We start from the raw sequence: 17349 nt of genomic DNA, 5'->3' as shown, positions 1-17349 counted from the left end.
CTTCCAAGTATATCAGCCCATCAAGGAACAACTGGTGCTTATAAGTCAGCTTGCAGTGTCTGCTGTAGCTGGTGTGTAGAAAGGAACATTGATTCCATGCGTTCAGATGCCACAAGTGTTCTAGTGGCCTTGGCAGCCGAGCAAAAACCCTACAGGGCAGTTAAAACCTACAGATCTGCAGTTTCAGCAGGGCATCAGAAACCTGAGGGTGGGTGAGGATCCCATGGTGAGCTTAGGATGGGTGAGGATCCTATGGTGAGCTTAGGATGGGTGAGCATCCTATGGTGAGCCTAGGATGGGTGAGCATCCTATGGTGAGCTTAGGATGGGTGAGCATCCTATGGTGAGTTTAGGATGGGTGAGCATCCTATGGTGAGCTTAGGATGGGTGAGCATACTATGGTGAGTTTAGGATGGGTGAGCATCCATTGGTGAGCTTAGGATGGGTGAGCATCCTATGGTGAGCTTACTATGGTGAGTTTAGGATGGGTGAGCATCCTATGGTGAGCTTAGGATGGGTGAGCATACTATGGTGAGTTTAGGATGGGTGAGCATCCATTGGTGAGCTTAGGATGGGTGAGCATCCTATGGCGAGCCTAGGATGGGTGAGCATCCTATGGTGAGCTTAGGATGGGTGAGACGATGGGTGAGCATCCTATGGTGAGTTTAGGATGGGTGAGCATCCTATGGTGTGTAGATTGTTGAAAGGGGCTGGATATGTGAATCGTTGATCCCCCTAAACCCAGATATTCCTAGCAATGGGATGTTAACCTGGTTTTGCAGCCCTCCCAGTCTTGGGAAGGCAACGAGCGCCACTCAAGTGCCTGTCAGCTAAGCTGGAGACTTTGCTCTGTTTGCTTTCTTTCAGAAGAGCGTCTGATGTTAGGGATCTGGTTGTACCCAGTTTGTGTGCATTTTACAGTTACAAGGCGCACAAAGAATTCTTTGACTTCCAGGTTTCCTTCTCCCCGACACCCCACAGGCTGTGTGTTTGGTAAGATGTCTCCAACAGCAAGAACAGTCAACAGAGGGCTGAGGTTGGCATCTCCTCACTTGCTCACAGCCTTCTGAAACCCTTTGGTACTGGGGCCCCCAACTATTCTGCGCAGATGAGTAAAGAGGACATTGGCTTTGGCGGGGGTCGGTGCACATTCACGTGCGGGTGGTTTTGGCTTCTAAAGCTTTTTGTGCTGCGGCCAGGCTGAAAAATATTCTAAAATCAGTGTATTGGCCAAGGGCTCCACATTAAAAACCTTTTATTGTAAGCCCATTCAGCGTGCTGTGACGAGTGTGGGGGGGGGGGGGGGGGGGAATGCTTCAAACTTGCATAACGTAGCCTCCTGTCTAGTAATGAAATTGCAGATTCTCCCAGCTAGTGGTAAAGGGGAGTCCTGATTTTATTAAGGCCAAAGAAGGTGAATATTATCCTGCCTGTTTTTATGTCAATGTCTGTTCAAGGTCGGACTATCCCGTAGGGCAACCTGGCAATGCCAGAAGGCCTGGTCTGACAGGTCACTGTGTGGGACAGTTTAGCTGTTTGTTGGCCTGCTGGGATGGTTTCTACTTTAAATTTCTTGAGATTACAACAACCATCGCCCAAAACAAGCACAAAGTTATGCAGCCTTCCATACTATGCAAAGGCCCTATACAGCTAGTTTACAGGTTTACAGGTGTCCCACGATGGGTGCACACGTTGGGCTACTTTTTCAACTGTCTGACTCCATAATGGGGGATGTTTATGGTCGAGCGTAAAGCGCTCCGTCCCCTGTAGTAATCTCTCTTTGGGCTTCCAACCACGCCCATGCCACGTCAGTCACTCTCATTGGTTCGTGAGCTTGCCTTTTAAAATCTGCTTGCTTTCATTTGTGAAAGGCATGCGTACGTCATACCTACACAGCACCGGTAAACTACTGAAACCATTCGAGGCTCGATGCGCGATCGCGTTGGGGTTTACATAGCGCGATCGCGCTCAGTTTTTCTGTTTCATTTTTAGCACGATCGCGCTGCATTGTACATAGAGCAATCGCGCTATGTTTTTTTTTCTTTTAATTTGTGTGGCAAGAAAAGTCCGGTTAGGAGTTTACAACGCTAATAGCTCTAATTCGAGCAAATGCGAGACCCATTGCATTGAAAATGCTTGTTTTATTTCACTGCTGTAGCCTGCTTTTTATCCCAGTCCAATCCTGTATCTGTTTCCATGCTTTATGAGCTCATTTGATTGCAGGTTTAACCAACCAGACATCAAGTGAGGGCGTGAAGCTCGAAGAGAGTGATTACGCACTTGACAACTGAAGACAGATTCCATACTGAGGACTGGGGTCACAGGAGGGAGTCATGATGTCTGTTGCTTGGGGTTTTGCTGTAATTTGTTATGTTTTGATCCTTCCAAGGTTTATAATCTTGGCACATCAAGCAAAGAGGACATTTGTTCGGAGGCACATCTATTTATAGGCTGGTTGAATTTCTTTCTTGTTAATATTCCTTGATTTAGAAGGGAGGATTATGGGAAATGGAGTCTCTCTTTGGCTGTGCTTTGTAAACAAAGCAGAAGGGATTGCACAGTATCACCTCCCTTCCCTTCAATACAATCAGGACTCTCCCAGCCCTGCCAAGCTTCCCAGGTTCGTGCGAGATGTGCTGCTCCAGACCACTTTTTTCTTTGATTTCTGCGACTTGTAGCCTTGTTTATTCCATTATAAAACAGGACTACAAGTCCCAGGATTCACAGGACAAAACCTGGCTTGGGACAGCACATCAGGCACGGACCTGGGGATCTTGGCAGATATGACTCCCCTTCACTGTCACCTGGAAGCACCTGCATGTGATGGAAACCCCCACCCAAGGCTGGAGCTCAGTCCCGGTGCTGTGAGCCCAACGCCCAGCCTCGTCCATGACCCATCCGGGCGGTCCCGGTCCAGACACAGCGTCCAGGCCACACCCCTTTGTCATGGTGCCCATGAGCCAACCTCCCCCCACCACACCCGCACCACGCACCGCTCTGCAACTTTAAGCCCCCGGTGCCTTCCCTGATGTCCAGGTCCAGCCCCTCCCACGGTATCAGCCGGGGCTGTTCCAGGTATTGTTCAATGCTCGCTCGTGCCACGAGATGCAAGGGTGGAATCCTGGATCACAGCCACGGGCGGAATCCTGGGCGCATTGTGCGGCGCCTCGGAGCTATTGTGCAGCGCCTGGGAGTTACTGTGCAGCACCCGGGAGCTATTGTGCGGGGCCCGGGAGCTATTGTGCGGCGCCTGGGAGCTATTGTGCAGCGCCAGGAGCTCTTGTGCAGCGCCTGGGAGCTATTGTGCAGCGCCGGGAGCTCTTGTGCGGCGCCTGGGAGCTATTGTGCAGCGCCGGGAGCTCTTGTGCGGCGCCTGGGAGCTATTGTGCAGCGCCGGGAGCTCTTGTGCGGCGCCTGGGAGCTATTGTGCAGCGCCGGGAGCTCTTGTGCGGCGCCTGGGAGCTATTGTGCAGCGCCGGGAGCTCTTGTGCGGCGCCTGGGAGCTATTGTGCAGCGCCGGGAGCTCTTGTGCAGCGCCTGGGAGCTATTGTGCAGCGCCGGGAGCTCTTGTGCGGCGCCTGGGAGCTATTGTGCAGCGCCGGGAGCTCTTGTGCAGCGCCTGGGAGCTATTGTGCAGCGCCGGGAGCTCTTGTGCGGCGCCTGGGAGCTACTGTGCAGCGCCGGGAGCTCTTGTGCGGCGCCTCGGAGCTATTGTGCAGCGCCTGGGAGTTACTGTGCAGCACCTGGGAGCTATTGTGCGGGGCCCGGGAGCTATTGTGCAGCGCCAGGGAGCTCTTGTGCAGCGCCAGGGAGCTCTTGTGCAGCGCCAGGGAGCTCTTGTGCAGCGCCTGGGAGCTCTTGTGCAGCGCCTGGGAGTTCTTGTACAGCGCCTGGGAGCTCTTGTGCATCGCCTTGCGGCGCCTGGGAGCTATTGTGCAGCGCCTGGGAGCTATTGTGCAGCGCCTGGGAGTTATTGTGCGGCGCCCGGGAGCTATTGTGCGGCGCCCGGAGCTATTGTGCAGCGCCTGGGAGCTATTGTGCAGCGCCAGGGAGCTCTTGTGCAGCGCCAGAGAGCTCTTGTGCAGCGCCGGGAGCTTTTGTGCAGCGCCTTGCGGCGCCTGGGAGCTATTGTGCAGCGCCTGGGAGCTCTTGTGCAGCGCCAGAGAGCTCTTGTACAGCGCCTGGGAGCTCTTGTGCATCGCCTTGCGGCGCCTGGGAGCTATTGTGCAGCGCCTGGGAGCTATTGTGCGGCGCCCGGGAGCTGCTCTGCAGCGCTTGGGGGCTATTGGGCGGTGTCTGAGAGCTATTGTGCGGCGCTACTTTAGTGATACCTGATCATCAGAGAAGAGGCGTCGTCACCCCCCGCTATATCAGCTGCAGCGGGGGTGGGTTCGTATCTGTAACTCAGCAGACACAGGCTCAGAAGGAACTGAAAGGGTGGGGGGGGAGAAAGTAAAGTGGTGGCTGGATAGATGGATGAAAGAGTGAAAGGGTGGTGGTGAGAGAAATAATGGATAGATGTGTGAATGGATGGATGGATAAGTGAAAGTGTAAATGGATGGATGAGTTGATGGATGGATGTAGTAAAATGCTGGATGGATAGAACGAGTGAAAGGGTGGATACATGGATAAACGGAACTATGGATGGATGCAAGAATGGATGAGTGAACTAATGGATGGGTGAATGAAAGGGAGGATAGATGGGGGCTGGCTGAAAGGGTGGGCAGATGGTTGAGTGAAATGATGGCTGAGTGAGTGAAATGGTGGATGGATGGTTGAGTGAAAGGGTGGATGAATGAGTGAATGAAAGGGAGGATAGACGGGTGGCTGGCTGAAATGGTGGACGGATGGTTGAGTGAAAGGATGGATGGATAAGTGAAAGTGTAGATGGATGGATGGATGAGTTGATGGATGGATGAAGTAAAATACTGGATGGATTGAACAAGTGAAAGGGTGGACAGGTGGATATAAGAAATGATGGATGGATGCAAGAATGAATGAGTGAACGAATGGATGGGTGAATGAAAGGGAGGATAGACGGGTGGCTGGCTGAAAGGATGGATTGATGGTTGAGTGAAAGGATGGATGAATAAGTGAGTGAAAGGATGGATGAGTGAGTGAAAGGGTGGATGAGTGAGTGAGTGATAGGCCTGAACGTGGCTGGGCGGACAGATAGCCGAACAGGCGGAACGGGGACAGACTGAATGACGGTGAAAGATTGAATGGATGACAGAATGTAAAGGTGAAACAGTGGATATCACCAGGTGAAAGGATGAATGGATAGATACTTGGATGGAAGAGATAAGCAAGCTCTTCGAGGGAGGGTTGCGGTGACTTCCTTCGCCTGCATGGTGCCAGAAGACCTTTGGTTCAAACTGGGGGTATTTAACATTTCTGGCTACCCCCTTGCATCCGGGGATGTGTAACCTGCTCACACTGGGTCATGGGAGGGCGTGTGATGGGCTGGGGCGGTGCACCTGGCACACCACAGACGGAGCACAATGGTGGCCAAGGAGGCCTTTTACCAGCATTGAAAGGATTCTGATATCACGTGTCACGCGCCCCGCCCGCTGCACCCAAAAGATTTACTTTCCTGCTGTGCCCCCAGGAGGCTCTTAATCTGAATTTTCCGAAACAGGATACAGCTCACAGGACACAGAGGGGCCGCTGCCTGAAGGAATGCAGAGACAGGGCACGAAGGGGCGTGTCCAGGAGCCCTGGGCACTGTGGGCACTCACAGGGTGGCTAATGCCAATGGCACTTCCGGTATGAGGTCAGCACGGCATAAAGATGGTTTCTAGGGATGGGTAAGGAGAGATTATGAATGAATATACAATGGCACTTCTGGTATGAGGTCAGCACGGTTTAAAGATGGTTTATTGGGCCGCAGCTACCCTAGGGATGGGTAAAGAGAGATTATGAATGAATATACTATGGCACTTCCGGTATGAAGTCAGCACCGCTTAAAGATGGTTTGGGGGCCGCAGGTACCCTAGGGATGGATAAAGAGGGATTGTGAATGAATATACTATGGTACTTCTGGTATGATGTCAGCACGGCTTAAAGATGGTTGATTGGGCCGCAGGTACCCTAGGGATGGGTAAGGAGAGATTATGAATGAATATACAATGGCACTTCCGGTATAAGGTCAGGACATCTTAAAGATGGTTTATTGGGCCGCAGGTACCTTAGGGATGGGTAAAGAGAGATTATGAATGAATATACAATTGCACTTCCGGTATGAGGGCAGCACGGTTTAAAAATGGTTTTTTGGGCCGCAGGTACCCTAGGGATGGTTAAGGAGAGATTATGAATGAATATACTGTATTGATATAGGCCTCTACTGAGGTCAACAATGCGGAGCAGTGTATATAAATGTTACTTTCTTAAAATTATTTTCAGAAGGCAATGATTACCAACACTTAAAAAGGATGACAGTACACACATTCTGAAACAACACACATGCAACGCAAATCAAACCAAACTAAGCACTTAACCCATGCCACTGGCCTTCAAAGATGCTTCTCGGTCACGAGCCTGCTGTCCAGTTTTGTGTCCTCTGCTCACCCCTGGGACACTGCCAGGTGTATCAGTTGCTGCTCAGTCAATAGGTGGGTGTAATATAATGTATACACTAACATAATCCTGAGAGTTGGTGACCCCTCCATCACTGGGTTCAAGCGAGGAAGCTCAGTCACCTAACCAGTGCGGCCATAATCATGCACAAAAACCCAGCACTGAAGTGGGTCCTGGCCCCCCAGAACAGGAAACCACCGTTCGGCAGAAAGTGGACAGGACAGCGTCCATCTTGGACGTCCTGTAAACAGGGTGACTGGCGGTGAGAGGGCCGATGTAAAAGAGGCTCTTACATATTTTCAGGGGTGAAGCGGTAAAACTTGCAGCTGGTCCCAAATTCCATGTTCTTGGTTCAACTCAGAGCCGGCTTTAGCGCTGGTGGCGCTCTGTGCAACAGTCTTTTTAGACCCCCCATGACTGCCTCCTCTGATTCCCTCACTGACATCGGGCAGAAGTCCCCTCATCTCTCCATAGCCCCCTTTGTCACATACATTCATTCTTTTTAAAGCGCTGGTAAGAGCTGGCTTTACTAACCCACGCAGCAATCCACATAAAATACAGATCTGTTATTTGCAGCAGGCACATTAACCATCTGCGCTACTTTATGGCAAGTCAATGGCCACAGGCACAAACTCCATTCTCTCTCTCTCTATCAGGAACATTAATCACAAGACTTATCCTGACATTTTTATTGCTGCCTAAAAGCTGGAGCCACAAGGAATTCTGCAGCAGGTGTATTTAAATCATAAGTTATTGCTCCACAGAGCTTCCCCTCCCCCGAGGTCATTGCCCCCTCTCTTCCAGGTCAGCCCCCAGTAGCCCGCACTGGTCACACCGCCCTAAAGCCGGCCCTGGTTTCACTGCTGCAGGAAGTTGGATAGCATCTAGAGTGCCCCCTGTTGGGGGATGTTGTTCAGGTCGGAAAATGGCTGTTCCTGCTGGCCCTTCCGCAGGAACCCCCTTTCCCAGCAGCTCTTCCTACAAGCAGGGGGCACCAGCAGGCCTTCTCTATCATTTAAGGCTCGCCAGAGGTCCCAGCTGGGATCCCAGGCCTCCAGCTTGTGACCCCTGTCTGGCCCCTTGCGACCTCTGTGTTTATTAATGAATCCAGCTGTGCTGACTACAGCCCCTTGTACACACAGAGTTCATCTTTTTACGTCTTGCTGGTTTCCAGCCGAGATTTTATGCGCACAGACTGTTTTATGACCTTAGGAATGTTAAGAACAATTGCATGTCTCTTACTTTCGGAAATCCTGAGCTATATTTCAAAGCAGTGGTTCCCAACCTGTGGTCCGGGGACACCTGGGGGTCCGCAAAGCCTTCTCAGGGGGTCCACGACTGCTTAGAAAAGTAAATAATATGAACAGATTAGGTCCCCAGCTTTCTGTAATGACTTAGTGGAGGGGTCCCCCAATTCTAATAGTGATTCATTGGGGGTCCCCGGGTTCTAGTAATGATAAAGTGGGGGTTCACAGAAGTCAAAAGGTTGGGAACCACTGTTTCAAAGGATTTCCACCATTCGGGGCCAGAGCAAAAGAATTGGTATTTTTCTTGTTAAACTGCAAATCAAGTTTTATTTGGATTTTAGTGCAGTGCTATCATTCAGGGCGTGATTTAGAGTTTGGTGCAGGGGTTACTCCATCACAAATGTGACAGATATCCCGTCCGCCGTATTACGATCTGTGATGTGCGTCACTTTAAGTGTGACCTTAACAACAGAATACTGTGCAGGTAACAATGGTGAACGATGTGGCATTCTCGGTGGGTAAATTGGGAGGCAGGATGACGGTTGGAAGCGGGGTTTAAGAAAGTGACAAATGTGTGCCGTTAAGACCCTGTACTTACAACATCTGCCAAATAAAGCCGCTACCTGGAAACTGCATTGCCTACGCGAGTATCTCTACAATGTGGCGACGAGCGGACTGAACCCAAGGAATCCTAATCGTACGAACTTCGATTTTGCATTCTGCCTCCACTGATTACTTGCAGCAGGTAGCGATTACAACGACACATGTATGTATAGGAATTGACTTCAAATACGTAGTGTTTAAGGTACATGTTTTTTTTTTTTTACCTTACTATTCCTTCGGCAGCAGTTGAGCGCGCGAGATAAACCCCACCTTCGCGTGACCTTGAAACCAACCACCGGCGCGTGTACAAAGCGCAACTTCTTTCCTCCGGTACATGTACCAAACGTGCAACTTCCTTCCTTCGGATACTCTTAACATAACGTGAGGTCAGGTCTGGCACGTTGCGGGACATAATGCACCGCTATTTTGGGATCGCATGGAACTCAACAAGGATATTTACACGCTGTTTTAAATAGCGTTTCATGTTTATTTTTCCCGCGTGCCACTTAGAGCATTTCTATGAGGTAATCCATGTACTTTGCAGTTTGATCATAAACCGCTAGTAAAAACTTTGACTACCGAAGGGACTGTTAAAGCTTCCGCCAGAATTGCAAGATTAGCTATGCAAATGCAAGATTTTGATTACAGCATTATATACGTACCTGGCAAAGAAAACATAATTGCTGACTTTCTTTCGAGAATGCCCACAGTACTAGAAGAGTGTGAGGATGAAGTATGGAATGGGTTTCAGGTAGCTCTTGCACATGATAGTGGTACACCTGCTGTAAAAATGGATGAGTGGAATGTTGAATGCAGAAAACATACTACGTTGAAAATTGGTCTATAATTATCTTACAAATGGTTGACTAAATAAAAATGAGTTAGAGGAGGACATTAAACCTTATTGGGAAGTCCGATCTGAACTTTCTGAAGACAATGGTATGCTTCTGAGAGGAGCAAGGGTAATTTCATCAATCGGGTTGCGTAGTATGGTTATCAACCTTGCTCATGAGGGACATTTTGGAATCACCAGGACCAAGTCTGCTGTAAAATAAAATATTTTGATGTCCTGGCATTGACCTTCAGGTGGAAAGATTAGTTGTATTGAATGTGTACGTGCTGATAAAACACTTCAGACTCTCAGACCCCCAATGTGTATTGGGTCCGAACCGCAGAATCGTTGGGAATTAGTGGCTATTAATATTATGGGTCCCATTGGTTTCCTCAAAAATATGCATTAGTTCTTATTGACTTATTCTCCAGATGGCTGGTGTTTAAAGTTGTGGATCAAGCAGACACCGACTCTGTGTTAGAGTTTCTGGATCAAACATTTATTTCAGAAGGTATTCCAACCACTATATTGATTGATAATGGTGTACAGTTTTTATCTGGGAAGGCTAAAATGTACTTTGATAGATTAGGTGTACTACACAAAACCACTTCATTACAAAATCCGAGCGGGAATGGTATGGTTGAGAGATTCAACCGCGTAATCAAAGGGGCTATTCAATTGGCAATTGCAAGCAACATTGATTGGATTACACAACTAGGTAAATCTGTGTGGCCATATAGAGTTATGATTAAAGAAATGACTGGAGTTTCTCCATTTGTAATGATGAGAGGAGGAAACCCTAGGACAAAATATAGTCCTGGATGGCTCTTTCGTGCTGGGATTGAAGAATGGTCAATACATGATGCGAGGGACAAGAATAATTACAATCTAGAAAAAAGCAAATTATACCTTGACTCAAAGAAAAGTACAAAATATATAAATGTTAAAGTAGGTGACTGTGTTTGTGTAAGAAAACCTGGATATGTGGCAAAGAGAGAAGGTAAATTTTATGAACCAGAAGAAGTGATGGAAGTTTTGAGAAACTCTGTCAGGTTAAGAAATGGTAAAGTTTCAAATCTCAACAGAATTGCTCTTGGGCCTTCAGAGTTGTGGAAAGATATGCATGACAATTTCCGTGCTAACAATCAGGATCCTTTTGAGGATGTTGGCAATCCACGTATCAACGATAGTGTGCATGAATCTTGATCTGAAGATAACGCTTCTATTCCTAGTGGGGTGTTTCCGTGCATATTATCAGGGAAGGATGGTGGAGCAGACTCTAGAGGAAATGTTGAAGAGATCATAAATGACAATCAGAATGCTGAACTAAGAGGAGATAAGGAAGATGAAATGAATGCTGTGAAGGAGGTGGTATCGTGTGATAACAAGAGACTTAGGAAACCACCAAAGTGGTTAGAAGATTATTGGCCTCATTCACGACCCTGGCCTGCTGGCGGTAAGCTGGCGGATAACACCCCCAACAGGCTGGTGGTGTTCCGCCAGCTATTATGACCGTGGCGCTATAGCCACGGCCATACCGCCGGCCCCTACACTATACCGCCAGGCTTTGCCTGGCGGTCATAATCCCCAGGGCAAGCAACGCTGCCCTGGGGATTATGATTCCCTGACCGCCAGCCTGGCCACGGCGGTAAACACTGCCATCGAAAGGCTGGCAGTAAGGGGGACTTGGGGTGCCCCTGGGGGCCCCTGCACTGCCCGTGCACTTGGCATGGGCAGTGCAGGGGCCCCCAGACACAGCCCCATCGCACATTTCACTGCCCGAATTTCGGGCAGTGAAATGCGCGACGGGTGCTACTGCACCTGCTGCACATCAGCATTGCCGCCAGCTCTATTACGAGCCAACAGCAATGTTGATGTGACTTTTCCGCTGGTCCAGCAGAAAAGTAGAAATAGGGAGCCAGGAATACCGCCAGCACTGGTGGTATTCTGGCGCCCGCTGCCCAGCGGTCTTCTAAGAAGACCGCCGAGGTTGTAAAGAGGGCCTATTCCGGAACGATGTGTAGAGCAAATGCTTATCAACATGCTGTTTTTACTTAACTCTTTTAGAATATATATATATTTGTATTATTCGTTAGGTAGTATACATCTTCGTTACGATTGTACATTTTTGTTAACGTAGGCTTTAATATTTAAGTTTTTGCTATATACATTTTTATTTCTTTTAGTTGTGTATTATGTTTTAGTTGTGTATAAAGGGGAAGATGTGTTATGCGTGTTGCTTTAAGTGTTACCTTAACAACAGAATACTGTGTAGGTAACTGGTGAACGATGTGGCATTCTCGTGAGTAAATTGGGAGGCAGGAGGACGGTTGGAAGCGGGGAGGAAGGAGGTGACATATGTGTGCTGTTAGGACCCTGTACTTACAACAACTGCTAAATAAAGCCGCTACCAGGAAACTACATTGCCTATACGAGTATCTCTACATGATCCCATTATATCCTATGGAAACCATAATACGGCGGACTGGATATCCGTCAGGTTTGTGAGAGAGTAACCCATCCGCTAAACTGGAAATAAGGCCCAGTAGGAGAATGCCTTCATAATTGTCATTGCAAGCCATTGCTCGCCCAGGGCAATTGTACCATCATTACGGTATTTCTGCACTTCTGGTAGTCCAAGATTAGACTTTTCTGGTGCAGACTAGAACCTGTTTTAGTTTTGAGGGCATTATAAAAACATCTGTGACATACTGCTGGATCAATCAATCAATTAATACTTGTAGAGTGCAGCTAATCACCCATTGGGGTCCCAAGGCACTGGGGGGGAGCGGTAAGTGAAGGACAGAGGAGATCAGGTGAAGAGCCAAGTTTTGAGGTCCTTTCTGAATTGGGAAAACGTGGGAGTTCCTCTTAGGTGGATCGGGAGGGAGTTCGAGGTATCGGCGGCGGGGTGGGAGAAGGACCTTCCTCTGGCTGTGGCCTTCCGGATGCGCGGGACGGTGGCGAGTGCGAGGTCGGTGGAGCGGAGATGCCTGGTGGGCGTGTAGAAGTGGAGTCTTTGGTTGAGGTATTCTGGTCCAGTGTTGTGGAGGGCTTTGTATGCGTGCGTGAGAAGTTTGAAAGTAATTCTCTTGTCTATTGGGTGCCAGTGTAGGTCTCTTAGAAGGGCGGAGGTGTGGCTGTGGTTGGGGGCATTCTTGATGAGACGGGCGGAGGCATTCTGGATGTGTTGTAGTCTTTTCTGTAGTCTTTTTTTTACCTTGGTGGTGGTTCCGGCGTAGAGTATGTTGCCGTAGTCCAAGCGGCTGCTGACGAGGGCCTGGGTGACTGTTCTTTTGGTTTTGGTAGGGATGCATTTGAAGATCTTCCTAAGCATGCGCATGGTGTTAAAACAGGCGGAGGAGACTGCACTGACTTGGCGGTTCATCAAGAGTGAAGAGTCCAGGATGAATGCAAGGCTGTGAGCGTGGTTGGTGGGGGCTGGAGAATCTCTGAGGGCCACCAGAAGATGTCCCACGCTGAGGGGTTGTTGCCGACGACGAGGACTGCAGTTTTTTCGGTATTTAGCTTGCGGCAGCTCTCCTTCATCCATGCGGCGACTGCCTTCACTCTGTTTTGGAAGTTGGCTTTGGCTGTGTGCGGGTCGTTGGTGAGGGAGATTATTAGCTGAGTGTCATCGCATATGGGAAAATGTTGAGTGCGTGGTGTCTGGCGATGGTAGCTAGGGGGGCCATGTAGAGGTTGAAGAGAGTGGGGCTCAGAGAGCAGCCTTGCGGGACGCCTCAGATGGTCTTGGTGGCCTCTGAGTAGAAGGGGGGGGAGTTGGACTCTTTGGGTTCTATCAGAGAGGAAGGAGGTGATCCATTCTAGAGCCTTGTCTCGGATGCCGGCGTCGTGGAGACAAGTCCATAGGGTGTGGTGGAAAATGGGGTCGAAGGCGGCAGACAGGTTGAGGAGGATGAGAGCTGCGGTCTCACCCCTGTCTAGGAGAATGCGAATGTCATCTGTGGCGGCGAGGTGGGCGGTCTTGGTGCTGTGGTTGCTCTGGAAGCCAGACTGAGAGGGGTCAAGGATGTTGTAGAGTTCAATATGTTTGGTGAGTTGAATGTTGACAGCCTTTTCGATGACGTTGGCTGGGAAGGGGAGTAGAGAGATGGGCCAGAAGTTCTTGAGGTCGCTTGGGACTGCGGTTGGTTTCTTCAGTAAGGGCTTGATTTTGGCGTGTTTCCAGATTTCTGGGAAGGGGCGGTTTCAAAGGAGTGGTTCATGATGTGACGGAGTTTAGGTGCGATGGTGCTACTTGCTTTGTTGAAGCTGGATGGTCAAAAATTGAACACTTTCAGAAATACAGATTTATAATAGGATCTCCAGTCCTCTGTACAGAAAAGGGGGTAAAAAATCTAACTGCTGTGTCCTAGCAGCAGTGATGGGAGCCAGAGGTCGCAAGCAAAGTGGCAGGGTTTTGCAAAGGATGACCTGGTGTCACAGTTGTGATCCCTGGAGACCTCTAATTGGCATCTACGGGTCAATTTGTACAGGAATATTTGCTTAGACCTGATTAGTAATCTGTTTATTGCAAATGCCAACAATTTAGGGCCTGCTTACAATCTTGGCAGACAGGGTTACTCTGTCACAAATGTGGCCGATATCCCATCCGTCGTATTATGACGTCATTATATACTATGCTGATTTTAATAGAGCGGGTGGAATATCTGTCTCATTTGTGATGAAGTATTCCATCTGCCAAGATCATAATGAGGCCCTTAGACTTGTTTTCCAGAGCGGGGTAGGTTTGAATCTCCATGGGACAAATTGTGGAGCAGTTAACATCTGCATCGATGAAAAATTATACTGAATGCCGATTCACTTCAAAATTATATATCTGCCACTTTGGTCTACCTCTAGGACTGCAGTGAGCATACAACCCCCGTCCCGCCCCTCACTCAGGCACTGTCATTGTGAATCAGTTGCAGTTCCAAACTGTGGGAAAGTAATTATTAATTGTTGAAAATTAGATCTTTAGTTGACAGAGGTTGCCACCCTGTCCAAGTAGGGACCACAATCCTAGTCACTGTAAATTAGTTACGCTCCCTAAAATAATCTGTGCTCACCCTCTGGTAGCTTGGCACAGAGCATTCAGGCTTAAGTTAAGAGTCAACGTGTAAAGTATTTGTGCAACACTTAATAACAGTAATGCAGTGAAAGACACCACAAAAAGACTCCACACCAGTTTAGAAAAATAGAAAATACTTAGAGTAAAAAAAGACCTAAAAGACAGAAATCCAATAAATAGAAGATATTCATTTTTAAAGATTAGATGTGAAAACAGTGCTTAGAAGTCACTAGCGGACCAAAGGTTGCTTGAGGTTGCAAGGGACTGGTGCAAATCCAAAGTTCAGGCCAACTACGATGGAGGGTAGGCCAGCTACAGAGCCCGCACAGGGTCCGCTCAAACAGTACCTTTGATGGAGCAAAGTGCCGATGTTGAGGTCACGATGCATCAGTTTTTGTAGAAATCAGCTGCAGAACCCTCTTCTGAGGCTGATGATTGGAGGGGGCACCTCAGACAAGGGTAGGACTCACAGATGGCAGAGTGCAGAAGCACCAGGAGAGATGCAGTCAGTCTTTGATGTCCCTGAATCTGTAGAGAACAGGAGCCAACAAGCACTTGGAAAATCTTGGGTTCAAGGATGAAGAGAACAGGTTCAGTCCTTCTCACTCCAGGCAAGAAGCAGCAGGCCAGCACAGCAAAGCAAGTAGCAACGTTGTAGTCCCTCCTACAGCACAGAACACAGCAAGCAGTAGGCCATCACAGCAGTGCAGTTGCAGGGTGTCCTTGGTTCCAGTAGAGGTCTGATTTGGTGGGGTTTGGGGTCATGTACTTATACCCAAATGTGTCTTTGAAGTGGGGGAGAATTCAAAGAGGCCTTTGAAGATCAAAAGGTCCCAGCCCCTCTTTCCCTGGCTCCAGACACTCTACATGAATTTATGTAGAACTTTATGTGGGGAGAAGTGCAGCCATACACGGGTGTAAGTGAGGCAGTGCTAAGCTCTGCCCACCCCATCAAGTCAGTTAATGGTCCATTAAGGGCCATTAAGTCACACCTAAGCTCCCATTGTGTGTGACTGTCTAGAGGGAATGCACAAAACCCAGCTGTCACCAAACCCAGACATGTGTTCAGACAGGCAGGTACACAGAATGGTTAAAATAAGAAAATGCCAACTTTCTAAAAGTGGCATTTTCAGACTTACAATTTCAAACCCGCCTTCACAAATAAGTTGTTATTTTAAATTGTGAATCCAGAGACACCAAACTTCAAATTTCTATCTTTTCCAAATTGGAAATTACACTTAAAAGATTTTTTAAGGTAATCCCAATGTTATCCTATGGGAGAGGTATCCCTTGCAATAGTGAAAAACAAATGTAAGAGTTTTTCGCTACATGGACATGTTAAACATAAAAGTGCATGTCCAATTTTTCAAATACGGTGCACCCTGCCCTTGGAGCTAACTAGGACCTACCTTAGGGGTGTCTTACATGTAATCAAAAGGAAGTTTGGGGCAAATTTATTGGCAATTTGAATGGAAATGTGCTGTCTGTAAAGGATGGTGCACCACCATACAATGATTCCCTAATATCTTTGCAACAGTGTACTCCAAAATGTACTACCAGCTATTTATATCATTTGCTGGGGCTTGTTTTTCCCCATCCCTAAGAGGTCAGTGAGGTAACATTGATGGCAGCACCCCTACTCTGGAAATTGTTCCAGCATCACTGGTGTCCAGTGTCCAAGTCACCGTCAGTAATAACAACATGTCAGCTTTCACGTTCATTGCAGTCAAATTATTCACAAAATCGTAGACCCCAAGGAACCGTATTCGACACACTATTTCCCTGCACACTGACTCCCTGTGTGTTCTAATCTGCACCATCAACAGAACTCAAATCAAAGCCTGAATCCATCATCTGGTGCGTCCCATTCCTTTGAAAAAGCTTCCACGGTGCAAGTGTTCAATTCCCTTCCTTTGCAATTTCCTTTGCTTCGTGTCAAAGCAACCACTGCTTTACTTTGCATATTTCAGAGTATCATTGATGCTTTTAGTCTGCCAATGCACCACACTCTGCTGCACCAGACCAAACCCATCACGAACACTGATACGAGTCCGCTGCTGCATTCTGTTATCAGATGTTCGACTCCACTATACTTCCTATAGATCTGCATTAGCCTCTTCTACAAGGCTTGCGCTGGTTCTTTTGTCTCCTGAGTAACCCTCATGATCTTTGACCACTTCCCTTCTTTCTCTGGAAAGTTCTGTTTGACTTCCTAGTGTTTTTCCATGACCACCGGATCTGGGCCGTGATGGGGGAGTGTTCTTGTAGCTGCTTCTATATTCAAATCTACCCACAGCACCTTTGAAATTGTCACTAGTCTCTCCACCTCCACAAACCATTTATCTAAATCTTAATAAGTTTTGCGAATTGTGCCGTAAATTCAAGGAGAATGGATCTCTGCAGGGAACATGCACACACTAACCTCCACGCACTCCTCACAAAGGAAATCCAGAGGCGGATAATCCCATTTCAGGCCTGCTTGTACTCGCTTTGCTTCTTTTTCTGCTTCGGTTTCATTCTTCGTTGCTTTGTCACACACTTTCTGGTTCCATTTATCCTTGTAGTTTTTCAGATTTGATTTGTAATGCTGTTAATATGTGCTTGAATTGTCAACAAACTCATTCTATTCACTTCTTCACCCAGATCCATTCTATAGTTTCTATGCCATTCTTTTCTTTTATACAGATCAATGCCATAGTCTTCCGCCAACTCTTCTAACATAGCATACGCGTCACACACACACACGTCTAGCGGTTTCCCTGCTCAGAAATCTCCATTCACCTTCATTGTGTATAGTCAGATTTTCTAAACCAATGTACCATGCAAGATACTTCATTCTTGGGCGGTGCAGATGGCACACCCAATGAACTTGTCGCTTCTGCTCTCATAACGTGAGGCTGTCTGGGTGTTTGTGAGACATCATATCGAGAAGGTCTCGAATCTAACAACGAATTTAAAATGTTATCCTTCTTTCCCGCATCATTATTTAAAATGTCTTTTCTTTCTCTACTTTAAGTT

At 48.0% G+C, this 17349-nt stretch overlaps 1 long non-coding RNA gene across 2 annotated transcripts in view; it reads right to left on the bottom strand.

Moving 5' to 3' along the window:
- LOC138296877 (uncharacterized) overlaps positions 1–17349 on the bottom strand; it is a 217538-nt gene that overhangs the window by 10699 nt on the left and 189490 nt on the right. For both annotated transcript variants that reach the window (XR_011203918.1, XR_011203917.1), the window contains exon 3: positions 9088–9207. This is a non-coding gene — a long non-coding RNA (uncharacterized lncRNA). The remainder of the gene's footprint in view (positions 1–9087; positions 9208–17349) is intronic.

Source organism: Pleurodeles waltl, chromosome 5 (genome assembly GCF_031143425.1).
Source record: "Pleurodeles waltl isolate 20211129_DDA chromosome 5, aPleWal1.hap1.20221129, whole genome shotgun sequence".
NCBI classification, from domain to species: Eukaryota; Metazoa; Chordata; class Amphibia; order Caudata; family Salamandridae; genus Pleurodeles; species Pleurodeles waltl.
Note: the sequence above shows the minus strand (reverse complement) of the source record. Positions and strands in the feature narration are given on the sequence as shown.